Source organism: Mirounga angustirostris, unplaced genomic scaffold (genome assembly GCF_029215605.1).
Source record: "Mirounga angustirostris isolate CCGP_5_RB_7025 unplaced genomic scaffold, mMirAng1.0.hap1 SCAF_17, whole genome shotgun sequence".
Taxonomy (NCBI): domain Eukaryota; kingdom Metazoa; phylum Chordata; class Mammalia; order Carnivora; family Phocidae; genus Mirounga; species Mirounga angustirostris.
In genome coordinates, this window is record NW_026991725.1 from 50,480,543 (window position 1) to 50,493,422 (window position 12,880).

Consider the following 12,880-nt stretch of genomic DNA (forward strand, 5'->3'; position numbering starts at 1 on the left):
GGTTGCAGAATTCTGTGAATATACTAAAAATCAGGGAGTTGTATATTGCAAATGGGTGAGTTATATAGTATGTGAATTATATCTCAATAGGCTGTAATATATATTTTTTAAAAGATGATATTCAGAAAACCTTAAAAAAATAGAAAAGAGGAGGATGGAGATCCTGGCTGAGAAATACTCAGGACCCAAGACCCTCTAGAGGGTGCCTCCCATGGACTGAATGACCTTCAGCCACTCTTTGTCCTTATGTTCGCTGATTCCATTCAAGACACAAAGGCCCAGGAGACCATCTTATTCACTTGCTTGGGGTTTGTCGTCCAAAGAAGACTACATCAAATGGATTACATTGAATGGCTGGAAAGGAAATCAAGAGGCTGTAACCACAGAGGGAAAAATGGATGTGAGGCCAGAAGCAGGTACACACTCCCCTCAAGCATGTCCAGAGCCCAGTTCTGTATATCGTGAGAGATGCCTTGTTTTGGAACTCTTTTGTCCAGTCACCTGGGTCCAGACTTAGCCCAGCGCACATCTTCTTCCTCCCTAGTTTCCCCACAAGTATTTGCAGCCGTGTCTAATGCTAACGCAGGCTGAACTTGGCCTGAGCCCCACAGCCATCTGACCACCCTTCCACCATTCCTTTCCAGGTTAACAAGCATGGCAGTCCCATGTTGCTTAGCATAAGGCAGGGGGTGTCATGATACTCAGACAAATCCATCTTCACTTTCTTCCATTTGTGCCTTGTGTCACGTCTAGAGTTTTCCATTATGTAAAAGGGAAACTTACACACGATACAATTTTTCTGTAATGTTTAACTGGTACCTGGCCCCCACTTTCTCCCGCATTTAAATTTCTTTCCAATCTAATACGTCACTCTTGTCTCTACTTATCTAGTATATTCCAGTAGTCTTTAACCTGAAATGCGAAGAAAGATTCGAGACAGAGGAGAGGGAAGGGAGAACTTATCATCACGTTTCTAAATCTCTTTCACAGATTTTAAAGATTGAAACAGTTAAAGGCTGTTGAAAGAGGGACTGCTCTGGACTGAATGTTCGTGTCCCCCCCACCCAAATCCATACGTTGAAGCCCTGACCTCCAATATGATGGTACTTTCTAGTGAGGCTTTGGGGAGATGTTTAGGGTTAGATGAGGTCATGAGGGTGGGACCTTTGTCTTTTAGGGTTAGCGCCCTTTTAAGACACCCGAGAGCTCACTCTCTCTCTTTCCTGTGTGCACAAAGAAGAGGTCACGTGAGCACATAGCAAGATGGCAGCAAGATGGCAGCCAACCAAGTGAAGAGACCTTAGGATATGAAACCTACCTTGCCAGAACCTTGATCTTAGGCTTCCCCTTGTGAGAAATAAATCCTTGTTATTCAAGCCACAGACTAATGCAGGCACTGAATGACACCGATGTGTTTATATATCCACGTGGTTTCCTACAAGCTGTACAACTATATCAGTCTCTAATAAATGTTAAATGATAATTATTTGTAGATGGCTGACTCTACCACCACCCTGTTCTTCATCAGATGCCTGCTAGTCACTTTCATGGCATCTCCGTGTTTCTTCTTGGTTGTACCTCTACCAAGTACTTCCACGTACTTCTACTTCACTGTTGGTTTGATGTCTGTTTATCCTGCTGGACTGCAGGCCCCATGAGGGTGGGACCTCCATCAGCCCTGCACAGAGCTTGTCACAGTAGACACTGAGAAATAGTTGTTGATTGTGAGCGGAATGGATCCCGAGGCAGCTGAACAATACTGATTAATACCATCTTGGCTTAGTCATTCTGGTAAAGGATTCCATTTTAGACTTTGGAAGAGCCTAATGGAGTTGTAAGATTTGATTTTCAACTTAGTGATACCATCGTTGGAAATCTGGCCTTTCCAACCATAAGGTCAAAGTCACAGATGGCCGCTCACATAATGAGCGCCACCCAACTAAAGCTAATGGCGCTGGGAGAAAACTCATTAGCCTCCTATGTATAACACACGTGTGGCTACAGAGTGGCTATCTTAGTTTATTCCCCTGAAACCAGAGCCTGGGAGAGGGTCTTGGCTTCAGAGAGGTTATTCCAAAGAAGCCATAGTGAGGGGCAGGGAGACAGGAGAAGGAAAGAGAAAGCTAATCTAGGGTTGCAGCTACAGATGGCAAGGGCTTGATTAAGGTGTAATCTCTGGAAAGAACCCAGAATTGCCAACCTAAAGGATTGGGATGCTGGGTGACCTATCCACTGGCTCCTGTCTCTTGTTGGCCAAAGATTGCCCAGAACCATATAGTTCCCATCCTTCCAGGCTGCCATTGGGTGAAAAACTAAGGATTCCCAGGGGTTTAGAGAAGGCTTCAAGGCAGAAAGGGGAGAGAGACGCAGTGCAGTGCCATCTTGACATGGGGTGTGGGTCACCATGAGTCTAAACTTGCAGAAAACCGCCCCCCATAACTGTGCCTGAAGCCAGAGGTAGAATATCATGAGTACCTGCTCCCCTGGCCAGCATCAGCTTAGCTTTTTTCTTTTGTGGTAACACATTTCTTTGTTCTACATCTCAAGTTCAAGTTGATGATAGGTTTGTTCCCTAATCCATGAGCACCCTTGGCATGGTGGGATAGATCTCTTCAGTAGCCAAATAGGTGGATTCCCCAAATGAGTCATTTTCTCCTGGCCCAAGGTTCATTCCACGCTGTGTGCTGGCTTGTTGATTTTAATGCTGGTGGGCCATGTATCTCTCTTACTCATTTTCTGATTCTGCAAGTGTCCTTAAGCCTCCAGGTCCTTGGGAGCAGGTGTAGTGGTGGATGTGGATTGCAGAGCAACCAACACGGCCTTGACAGTGTTGGCCTTGGCTCTGGGATATTGGGGCTGATACTGCTGAAGGTGGGGCTGGTGATGATAAGATTAGAAAGAGCAATGAATGACTCTTGTCATTTGTTATGTAATGTCACTTGTTATGGTGACGTTTGAGCCTTGGCAGGTTGGGCCAGGGTGGATGAGTATTCCTGTCATACCTACTTGTGACCTTTTCTACTCACCGTAAGAGCATCCCTGCATTGCCCAATCTCCAAGCTTGGTACGTGGTCTTTGTTTATTAGCTATTTCATTACTTAGTGATATGTTTCAACCTAAGCATTATTTTCACCAACTGTTTTGTCCCTCATCATTCTCTAAACATCAAGTTATGTTTAAAAACCTAGGGTGGGGATGCCTGGGTGGCTCAGTTAGTTAAGCATCTGCCTTTGGCTCAGGTCACGATCCCAGGCTCCTGGGATCAGGTCCCACAGGGAGCCTGCTTCTCCCTCTGCCTGCAGTTCCCCCTGCTTGTGCTCTCTCCCTCCCTCCCTCCCTCTCTCTCTCCAACAAATAAATAAATAAAATCTTCAAAAAATAAAAAAATAAAAAATAAAAACCTAGGGTGTGGTGGGGTGCCTGGGTGGTTCAGTTGGTTGAGTGCCTGACTCTTGGTTTCAGCTCAGGTCATGATCTCAGGGTGGCGAGATCTAGCCCCGTGTCGGGCTCCATGCTCAGCAGGGAGTCTTGCGATTCTCCCTCTCCCTGTGCCCCTCCCCCTGCTCATGCATGCACATGCTTGCGTTCTTTCTCTCTCTCTAAAATAAATAAATAAATCTTTTTTAAAAAATTAAAAAAAAACCAAAACCCTAAGGTGTGCCATTAGTAACTATATTAGTCTGCTTGGGCTGCCATAACAAAATAGCATATGCTGGTGGTTTAACCAGAAATTAATTTTCTTACAATTCTGGAGTCTGAAAAGCCAAGATCAAGGCACCAGCAGGATAGGATGGGTGTCTGATTAGAGTTCTCTTCCTGGCTGGCAGTCCACAGTCTTCTTGCCCCATCCCCACATGGCCTGTCCTGTGTGGTTGTGCCCAAAGAGAGAAAGCGCTCTGGTGTCTCTTCCTCCTCCTATAAGGACCCCAGTCCAGTGGGGCGTGTGCCCCGCCCTATGACCTCATTTAACCTTTATTACCCGCTTACAAGTAAGGCCCCTTCTCCAGATACAGTCACATGGTTTTGGGGGGGGGGTGTGTTAGAGTTTCCAAAGATGAATTTTGCAGTGACATTGTTCAGTCCTTAATCATAAGCATATGTAACAAACTCATTCTATTTTATTTTATTTATTTATTTATTTATTTTTAAAGATTTTATTTATTTATTTGAGAGAGAGAGAGAGAATAAGAGACAGAGAGCACGAGAGGGAAGAGGGCAGAGGGGGAAGCAGACCCCCCGCTGAGCAGGGAGCCCGACGCGGGACTCGATCCCGGGACTCCAGGATCATGACCTGAACCAAAGGCAGTCGCTTAACCAACTGAGCCACCCAGGCGCCCCTAAACTCATTCTATTTTAAAGATGCTATTAATCTTGTTGGCAAACAATGGGCTAGATTTGACTCACCTTCAGGGACCAAGCCGGGAATCATCAAGTTAAAGGATGGGGATGCTCTGTTCCCCAGAAGCTAACCCTGAGCTAAGGATTCATGTACAGGTGATTTATTTAAGAACCTCTGAGGGGCGTCTGGTGAGGGAATGAAGGAAGCAGATATGCAAATTTGAGCTGAGTCCCAAGGACTGGTCTCATGGGGTCCCTGGGGTGTTCATTACACGTAGCGTAGTGCTGGCCTGGGGGCTGGGCTTTGCTACTCCCAGACCTGTCAATTGTTGGCTAAGGGCTTGGCCGGGAGACATAAATTTCCAGATGTTTCCAGTTCTCTGCACCCAAGAAGATCCTTCCAAGAAGAAAGGCAAGTGTGTCCATTGGAGGCAGAAGCACATTTCGCCTAGGGGACAGGTGCACAGAAGGGGTGGAGGGGACCCAAGGGGTCTAGGCGGACCACCGGCAGTGCCCCGGACAGAGCTCGGAGAAGAGTAAAGAACATCTCAGGGTGGAGGAGCTCTTAGCCAGCGTTCTGGGCAGCACTTGGCCATGCCTGTCAGCTGTGCCTCAGACTGAAGTCACGAGGTTGTTCGCTTGCCTTTCTTATTCCCAAAGAGAACATAGGCCATACTAGGATTGAGCAGTGGGGAGCCACAGACTTCATGAGTACAAACTTCCAAAAGTAGAGGCCTCTTAGACCCCAGAAAATTAAAGAAAACTGTGCATGCTGGAGTCCCGCATATCCAAGTTGGATCCTGGATCGACAGCTTGCTAATTGTGTGGCTTTAGGCAAGAGAGGCTGTCCCTCGGGTTAAGTCACCAGGTCCAGCTAATCCTGAATGTCATCTGTAAGTTGGCAGTAAGACATAAATAAAGCTGCTGGGAAATTATCCTGCACCTAGGAGCACTCAACAAACCTTAGTTCCTCCTATACTTGTCTTCCCTCCCTTCTGAGCAATCGTTTGCCTGCTTCTGGAAACATCTGAAGGCAACTCTGCCTCCTTCTGTCTCTCTTTTGATCTCAAGTTTTTAGCACTCTGGGGAGAGAGGGTTTTATGGTCTGAAGACAGCTTTTCCTTCCTCGTATTCTGGATCTTTACGGAGAATAGAGATTCACCCTCTTTTGTGATTCAGACATCCTTGTACTTTGCTGGAAAGACAGGCAATCAGCAAGGTGGGGGATGGGGGATAGTGGGCGGACATGCATCCCATCTGAACAAGAGGCAGCTGGAGGGCCCTCAGGGTGCTGCAGGGTGAATTCACTCATTCATTCACTCACTCATTCATTCATTCATTCATTCCATATTTATCAAGTATCTGCTTAGTGCTGAGCGGGAAACAAGAAAGACCAAGACTGGGGACCTGCCCTACAGATGGTTCTCTCATTGAGGAGCCGTGGAAAAGGGGAAAGAGGTGCAGAGCTACAAGATGACTGGTGGGAACTCCAAGCTATGATTTGCTGCGTCATCATTTGCACTGAACTCTGGCCAGCAGCTACTCCTGTCCAGTGACTTCTCTGGGGTTCTCTGGAAGAAGAAGAGAGATGGAAGAAGAATACAATTTGGAGCAAGGGAACCCACCAACCCTTGGTCCCTGCAATGGGAAGGAGGAGGCCTGGAAAGACAGGGCCACTCAGCAGGGAGAGAGAGAAAGGAGGAGACTCAGTGAAGTCCAGAGGTGAGCAGCAAAAAAGGGGGAGAGGAGGAGAGCCCACCACCATCTTCTGACTGAGTTTCCACCTCTTCTGATGAATGAAGGCACTCCCCTCCCTCCCTAAGACCCTCCCCGGGTCCTCCGCTGGCAGGAGCCCAGACCAAAGGTTCTCCCGACGCCTCCCCCAGGCTGCCTTCCCTGAAATAGCCCACGCTACCTCCAAGGGGCAGAGCTCCAAAGAGATCACAGTGATGGAAGGTGTGAGGGTCTCTCCTGTGGAAGAGGGATCAGAAGTCCCAAAAAATGGGTCTACCTGGAACCATCGGAGACAGGAACGTATTTTGGACTCTAGCCTACGGTGCGAGACTACCTAAGCCGAGTTCGGGTGAAACGGCCACCTCCACCAAGAGTCAGGTGCTCACCCGTGGATGGGCCAGAGCATGAGCCTACAGAGAAGCCAGAAGGGGTCTTAAGAGTCAATTCTGATTTGAGCCTGCAGAAGCAGTAAAAAACAAACAAAACAAAACAAAACAAAACCCCCGAACACCTAAACTAAAGGTCTAAACAAAATTCTCCGGAGTGGGTGTGTGTATGGTGGAGCGGTGAGGTGAGCAAAGTGTCATGGATTTGAATTTCAAAACCCAAAATATATTCACACCCACTGTGCGTCTCTGTGTTAGACATTTTCACCTACATTAAGCGGACGTATATCCAGCATCATGCCCCTTGTTCATGCTACTTCTTTTGGGTGGACCGTGAGCTGTGTCTCACCCCCTGATGAATGCCATGGGCCCGGCGCTGGGGAGCCACTGGCTAGAAACTTCCAAGGGAGCCTTCTGGGAGCCACGAGCAGGCCTGAGGATGGCTCACCTCTGCTGAACCAGAGAACGCTGGAGGCCTTCTGTTCCTAACAAGGACGGTACCCAGAGTGGACCAGGGGCAAAGCCAGGTAGCAAAAACTTCAGCACTGCCTCACTCCCTGGGCGGGGGGGGGGGGGCTTCCTTCCTCTGACACCCCCTTTTCTGGGCATCGAGTGCCGTCTTCAGCACCATCATCACCCTTACAACCTTGGTACCAGGCTTCAGGGCTGCTCACCAACATTCTGGCATTGGAAGTTCAGAACACTGATGTCTTCATATGGCTATCCCTATTTTATAGCTAAAGAAACAGAGCGTCAGACTCCAGGTCACTTGGATGGTGCATGACCATGGGGCACCCAGCAAGGAGTCATCCTGCCTGGGGGCAGCTGGGACCTGATCCACGTGGATCTGCCCTCCAGCAGAGCCTCTCATGTTTCTGGCCTTTTCCTTGCCCACATGTCCCCTTCTTCCGCCTGGAAACCTAGCTGTCCCTTTCTGTGACTGCATAAAAGCCTTGTTCCTGAGAGACTAGCAGAGGGAACACCGCCATGAAGAGTAGAGTTTCTGCGTCTTGAGTCCCCGTACCAGCTCAGCCTTCACTAGCTGTGTGACCTTAGCAAAAGTACTTAACCTCTCTGAGCCTTGTTTTCCTCACCTGCAAATGAGGCCAATAACAGTACCACTCTCAGAAGGCTGTCTCGAGGATTAAATAAAAAGAGACATAAAATGGTTAGCCCAGTGCCTGATGCACACCTGGGTTGCTGGCGATATCCGTGCTAAAAGATCCCAGGAATGGGAGTTTGCCTTTGGACGGAACCCTGCAACAGACAGAGCTCCCACCCCCACCCCGGGCGTGCTGGGAGGGAGCCCCTGGGACAGGAGTCTGCAGGGTGCTGTGGGTCCCAGGCTGTACAGCAGTGCTGGGCTCGGATGAACCAAGTGTCCAATCTAATGATGTGTCACTGTCACCTGCAGCCGTCCTTTTAGCCGAACCATTGCTCATTAGCACTTTCACCCACACTCAGGCAAGGAAGCGGGGGCGGAGGTAGGGCTAAATCTTTTCCAACCTGGCACTTCTTAGGGGGAAAAGAAAGCCGAGAACCAGCTCAAAGTCAGCTTGAAGTTGAAGGACCCGCGATGACGCTGAGCTCTGCACACTCCCTGCCTCCGCAGTCTTGGATGTTTGAGTGGAGTCTGCATTTGACAGCTTTGAGACATGTGGTTGGCCCGGCCCGAGAAGCCAGGAGTCTCGAAGGACACCCCGGGATTCAAAGAAGAGTTTCCTTTCTCTCGTAGCTGCCTGAGCCCTCAGGCAAGGGCTGCGTACATCTGCTAAGGATGGGCCTGTGGAATACAAAGAAAATGGGGCACATCACTTTGTCTTCAAGACGCTCGTAGTCTAGGGTGATGCTCAGACATAACAATTGCGATGTAATATTATTTGTGCTGAAACAGAAGCAATACTAGGATAAAATTGTTCTGAGAACAGAGAGAAGACCTAGCGAGGTGGGTGGGGGATGGGAAGGTCAGGAAAGGTCATGGGATCCGAAACACTTGAACTGGAGTGGGGGGGGCACATGTGCCTTCTGTAAAGGGTCTGTGACATCTTACCATAAATGACAAGTGAAAACTAAAGCCAGGGAAATAGAAGAGGGGTCAAAAAGTCAAGATCAAGAAAGGAAGGAGAAAGTTGAGTTTTGTGTCTCTCTTTTTCTGTTACCGTATTTCATGAAAATGGCCAACAGGTGATAGAACGCATGTGGAATGCCTTTGTGAGAGGTTATGGAAGGAGGAAATCCCAAGGACATTGATGCTCCTCCAGAGCAGTCCAAATAGAGGTCTTCTGGAGATCATTCATTACCTGGGAGCCAGGAGGGATGGGCGCTGTGGATGTAGATGCTCTGGACCAGAACAAAGCAAAAATAACAACAATGACAAAAAAAAAAAAAAAAAATCTGAGCTCCAAATCTAAAGTCACCCAAAGAGACGCTTCTAGCTTCAGGTGTAGATCTGGGTGGAGCTTCTCCTCAAACAGCAGCAGAGTTTTACTTAACAATAGTTTATATTTCTCAGGAGAAATAACAGGAAGTCAGAAAACAGTTAACATAATGAAGGAAAATCAGTAAATGAGCAGCAGATGTGACCCTGAGCTTCCTGGCAACCACGGCAAAAAGGAAAAGAGGATCACTTCTTTAGATATATCTGGTTATTAGGAAGATAGAGCCTTCCCAGTTCCACAGCGGAGACCATGATTTTCTTGGTGTCCAGTTCTAAGTAACTTCATTGCAGGGTGCAGCTAAGTTATTAGAAGGCAGGGAGTGATCGTTTTATAGAAAATGCAGGTGGAGAGAGGTGGTTTTAAAACAACTTTTTAAAATTTTTTGTTATGTTAATCACCACACATTACATCATTAGTTTTTGATGTAGTGTTCCATGATTCATTGTTTGGGCATAACACCCAGTGCTCCATGCAGAACGTGCCCTCTTTAATACCCATCACCGGGCTAACCCATCACCCCACCCTCCTCCCCTCTAGAACCCTCAGTTTGTTTTTCAGAGTCCATCGTCTCTCATGGTTCGTCTCCCCCTCCGATCAGAGAAAGACATGTATCATGTGACCTCACTGATATGAGGAATTAAAACAACTTTTTAAAAATGGTCTTTGATGAAGCTAAAGGCATAATGCTTTAAAAAAACTCAATGGAAGTATTTAGGAGAGGATCAGCATAGTACTAAACAGTCCTGAAGGAAGAGCTGTAACTGCATTACTATACATACTCACACACATACCTTTGCAAAAACTCTTATTAATTTGATAGTAATGTGTTTCAGCCATGCAAGTATACTGGCATTCATCCCATATATTACATCCTAATTACACGACGGTGTTGCTTGCATATGGTTTTGCCCTCAGCCATGGGACATTTATTCTTGGTAAAATTCAGTTACACTCAGCAAACAGTGATTGAGCCCCTACTGTGTGCTAGGCACAAGGCTAAGTGCTGGTCGTGCAGATGTATGAAAGGCACTGTCCTTGACCTCAAAGAGCTCAAGGGATTAGGGAGCTGGTAACGATAGACAGACAAGGAGAGCTGTAGCAAGGTAAGCAGTGGAAATCAACAAGATCTCCCATCCACAACGAGACAAGAGATCAGACCAAGCTTCTTAAAAGAGACGACCTATGGGCTGAGATTCGAAAGGTGGGCAGGCTTTGGTCAAACTGAGGCATAGCAAGGGAGGGAGGATGTTGCATGCAGAGGGAAGAGTGCAGGCCAAAGCAGTGTGCTTGGATGGAGCCATGCCTCAGCTGACTGTGGTGGTGGTCACGCAAATCCGGGTGTGATAAAAATGCATAGAAAAATGCACAGAGGTGCACCCTTCATCTACGGTGGGACCATTTTCAGAGGCAAAGACTCGCAGCCTCGGGAGGTATGGAGACCGAACAGCCCTCCGTCTTTGCTGCTCATGGCTGCCCCAATTCGAGCATGTTCATGTTAATTACTGTGGCTCTGACCTTTAGAATATAACATTCCTAATCCAATTCCCCAACACTCCTCCCCAGAAAGGCTGCTGTCAGCAAAACACTCTTAGACAAATATTGAATGAAAAGGAATTGCAGTAGACAGGTAAAGATAAAATCCACACGTGGGCAGAAGTATGGGAGGAGATGGAGTTCCCTGGTGGGTCCAGCCCAGGAGACAGGCCACTGTTCTCCTTCTGTCTGGATGTCTCTGACCAGCTGCCTGATCCAGCTTGTCCTGACCCAGCTTCCATGGTGTGGCACTCAGGAAAGTTTTCATCCTGTGTTTCGCTTTGTGGTCTTGAGCAAATCACTTAGGTTCTGAGCTGCAGGTTCCTTGTCTGAAAACAGGAGTAATGTGTGCCTGCTCATGTCCCATAGCTGGGGGAGAAGACCGTGAGATCCGGCTTCTGGAATCTTCTTACTTCTTCCAGTCTGACCATCTGAAGAAGCAGGTGCAGTCTTGACGATGTGATCTTGCTCCTATGTAGGCTCCAGGAGTCTCATCTGAGCCCATCTTCTCTCCGACCAGGCACCATCTTGCTTCTTCCAAAGGAAGCAGGGCCATTGCTTTTGCCTTGATAACAATGAACTGTTTTCAGATATAAATAAAACCACAGGCGTGTAAAACAAATAATATGCATTTAAGCACAGACACAAAAAAATGGTGTCAAGGTGACATTCAGAACCAGAGTAACCTACGGCATTTACAGCTTTCAGAGGAGGAAGGCTAAGAAAGAAGGAGAAGGGCCTCTCAGTTAAGGGCAAAATCCTCCGAAATTTAGGGCTGGGCTAATTCACCCAATGCGGTGCAATTGTCTCGTTCCCAAAATACTCTGGGGAAAAGGGTGTAATCTGTGGGAATAATGAGCAGTTGAATATTTTCGCTTAACTGTTGCTGACCTCCGAGAAGACCCCCTACAGCTCCCCTGAACAGGCTGAATCCAACCTGGGAATGAAGCCACCTTCCTTGAGTTAACACAAATCTCTTAATGCCAGACTCATTAACAGCCCGCCCCACTCCAGCCTCTGCAGGTTTGGTTTTGTGTGGGGTTTTTTTCCCCTCCAACTAAACCTTTCCAGAGAGGAGGCAGGCATTTCATATTTCTCCATACAGAATGCCCTGGCTGGTTTGACAGATTCCTCTTTGGTCCTCTACGATGGATTCCCCAGAGCTGCTTTGGCATTATCTCCTCCATGAATTTTCCTTCTTCCCATTTTCTTGCACTCCAAATCCACAGTGTTTCATGGCTGTCACGTTCTGTGGCTGATGGAAGTACCCTGTGGGGTGCGAGGGGGCGTTTTGGGAAGTTGAAGAGCTGATGAACCCAGCAGAAGGCTTATCAGACCTAAGAACAGCAGTGGGCAGTGAGCTTGGGCAGCTCCGCGTTTATGGTGACTGTCACTTTCTAATGACACTTCATACGCTCTGATGGGACTGTCTATTGTGTGTCCCCTGGGAGCTGGTATGCTAGGGCATACAATGAAGATCTAATAACCGCCTCGTTTATAAGCTCCCTCGGAGCAGAAGGGGGAAAAAAAGAGCAAAAGGGAGAACTCATATTTATGGCATCCCTCCTAAGCAACAGGGACTTTGCCTACATTATTTAGTTCATGAAAGTACTCTTTGATCATCCTATTAAAAAGCTAAGGAAAAGGAGGCTCCCAACTTTGAGCCAGCGTGCGTATGTCTCCATCTAAACACACTCTGCACACATCATGCCTTAGCTTTTGTCTGACCATCTTGAAATCTGTGACCTGAGTGTCTATTTGGTGTCCCACCAGGCTTACTGTTTTGGGGGACACCATGCAACTACAAAAACAAGATTCCTTCTACTAAGGAGTTGACAGTCTCTTTGGAAAGAGAAAGGATATACAGGGAGGGAAGGGAAAGGCTAATATTTACTGCCTGCTTCTTGAATGTCAGGCGCTGTTCCTATATTATTTTGTTCAGATTACACAATGATCCTTTCTGGTAGGCATTGGCATCGCTTTTTTTTTTTTTTTTCCCGCGAGAAAACAGAGGTTCGGTGGGTTAAGTCACTTCCCGAATGTTATATCGCTGATGATATTAGTTCTTCTTATTAGTTAAACTGTGATGCTCTAGGATGGCAGAATTAATTTAATCAATCGCTAAAGCCCCCTTAGGCCACGTTTTGTGAAGATCAGGAAGACAACGGTTGAGATTTCTTGGAGGGGTGGGGTTTGAGACCTCCTTAGAGATTAGGCGTGGGGTAGGCCAGAGGGAGAAATGAACTGGACATTCCACGTATCAGAAAGGCATGAGGGGGGCCGCCTGGCCAGCTCGTCGGTAGAGCACACGACTCTTGATTGCAGGGTTGCGAGTTCGAGCCCCACATTGGGTGGAGAGATTACTTAAAAATAAAATCTTAAAAAAGAAAAGAAAAGAAAAAAGGCATGAGTAAAGCCCACACATGTGTCACATACTAATCACCTTATGTA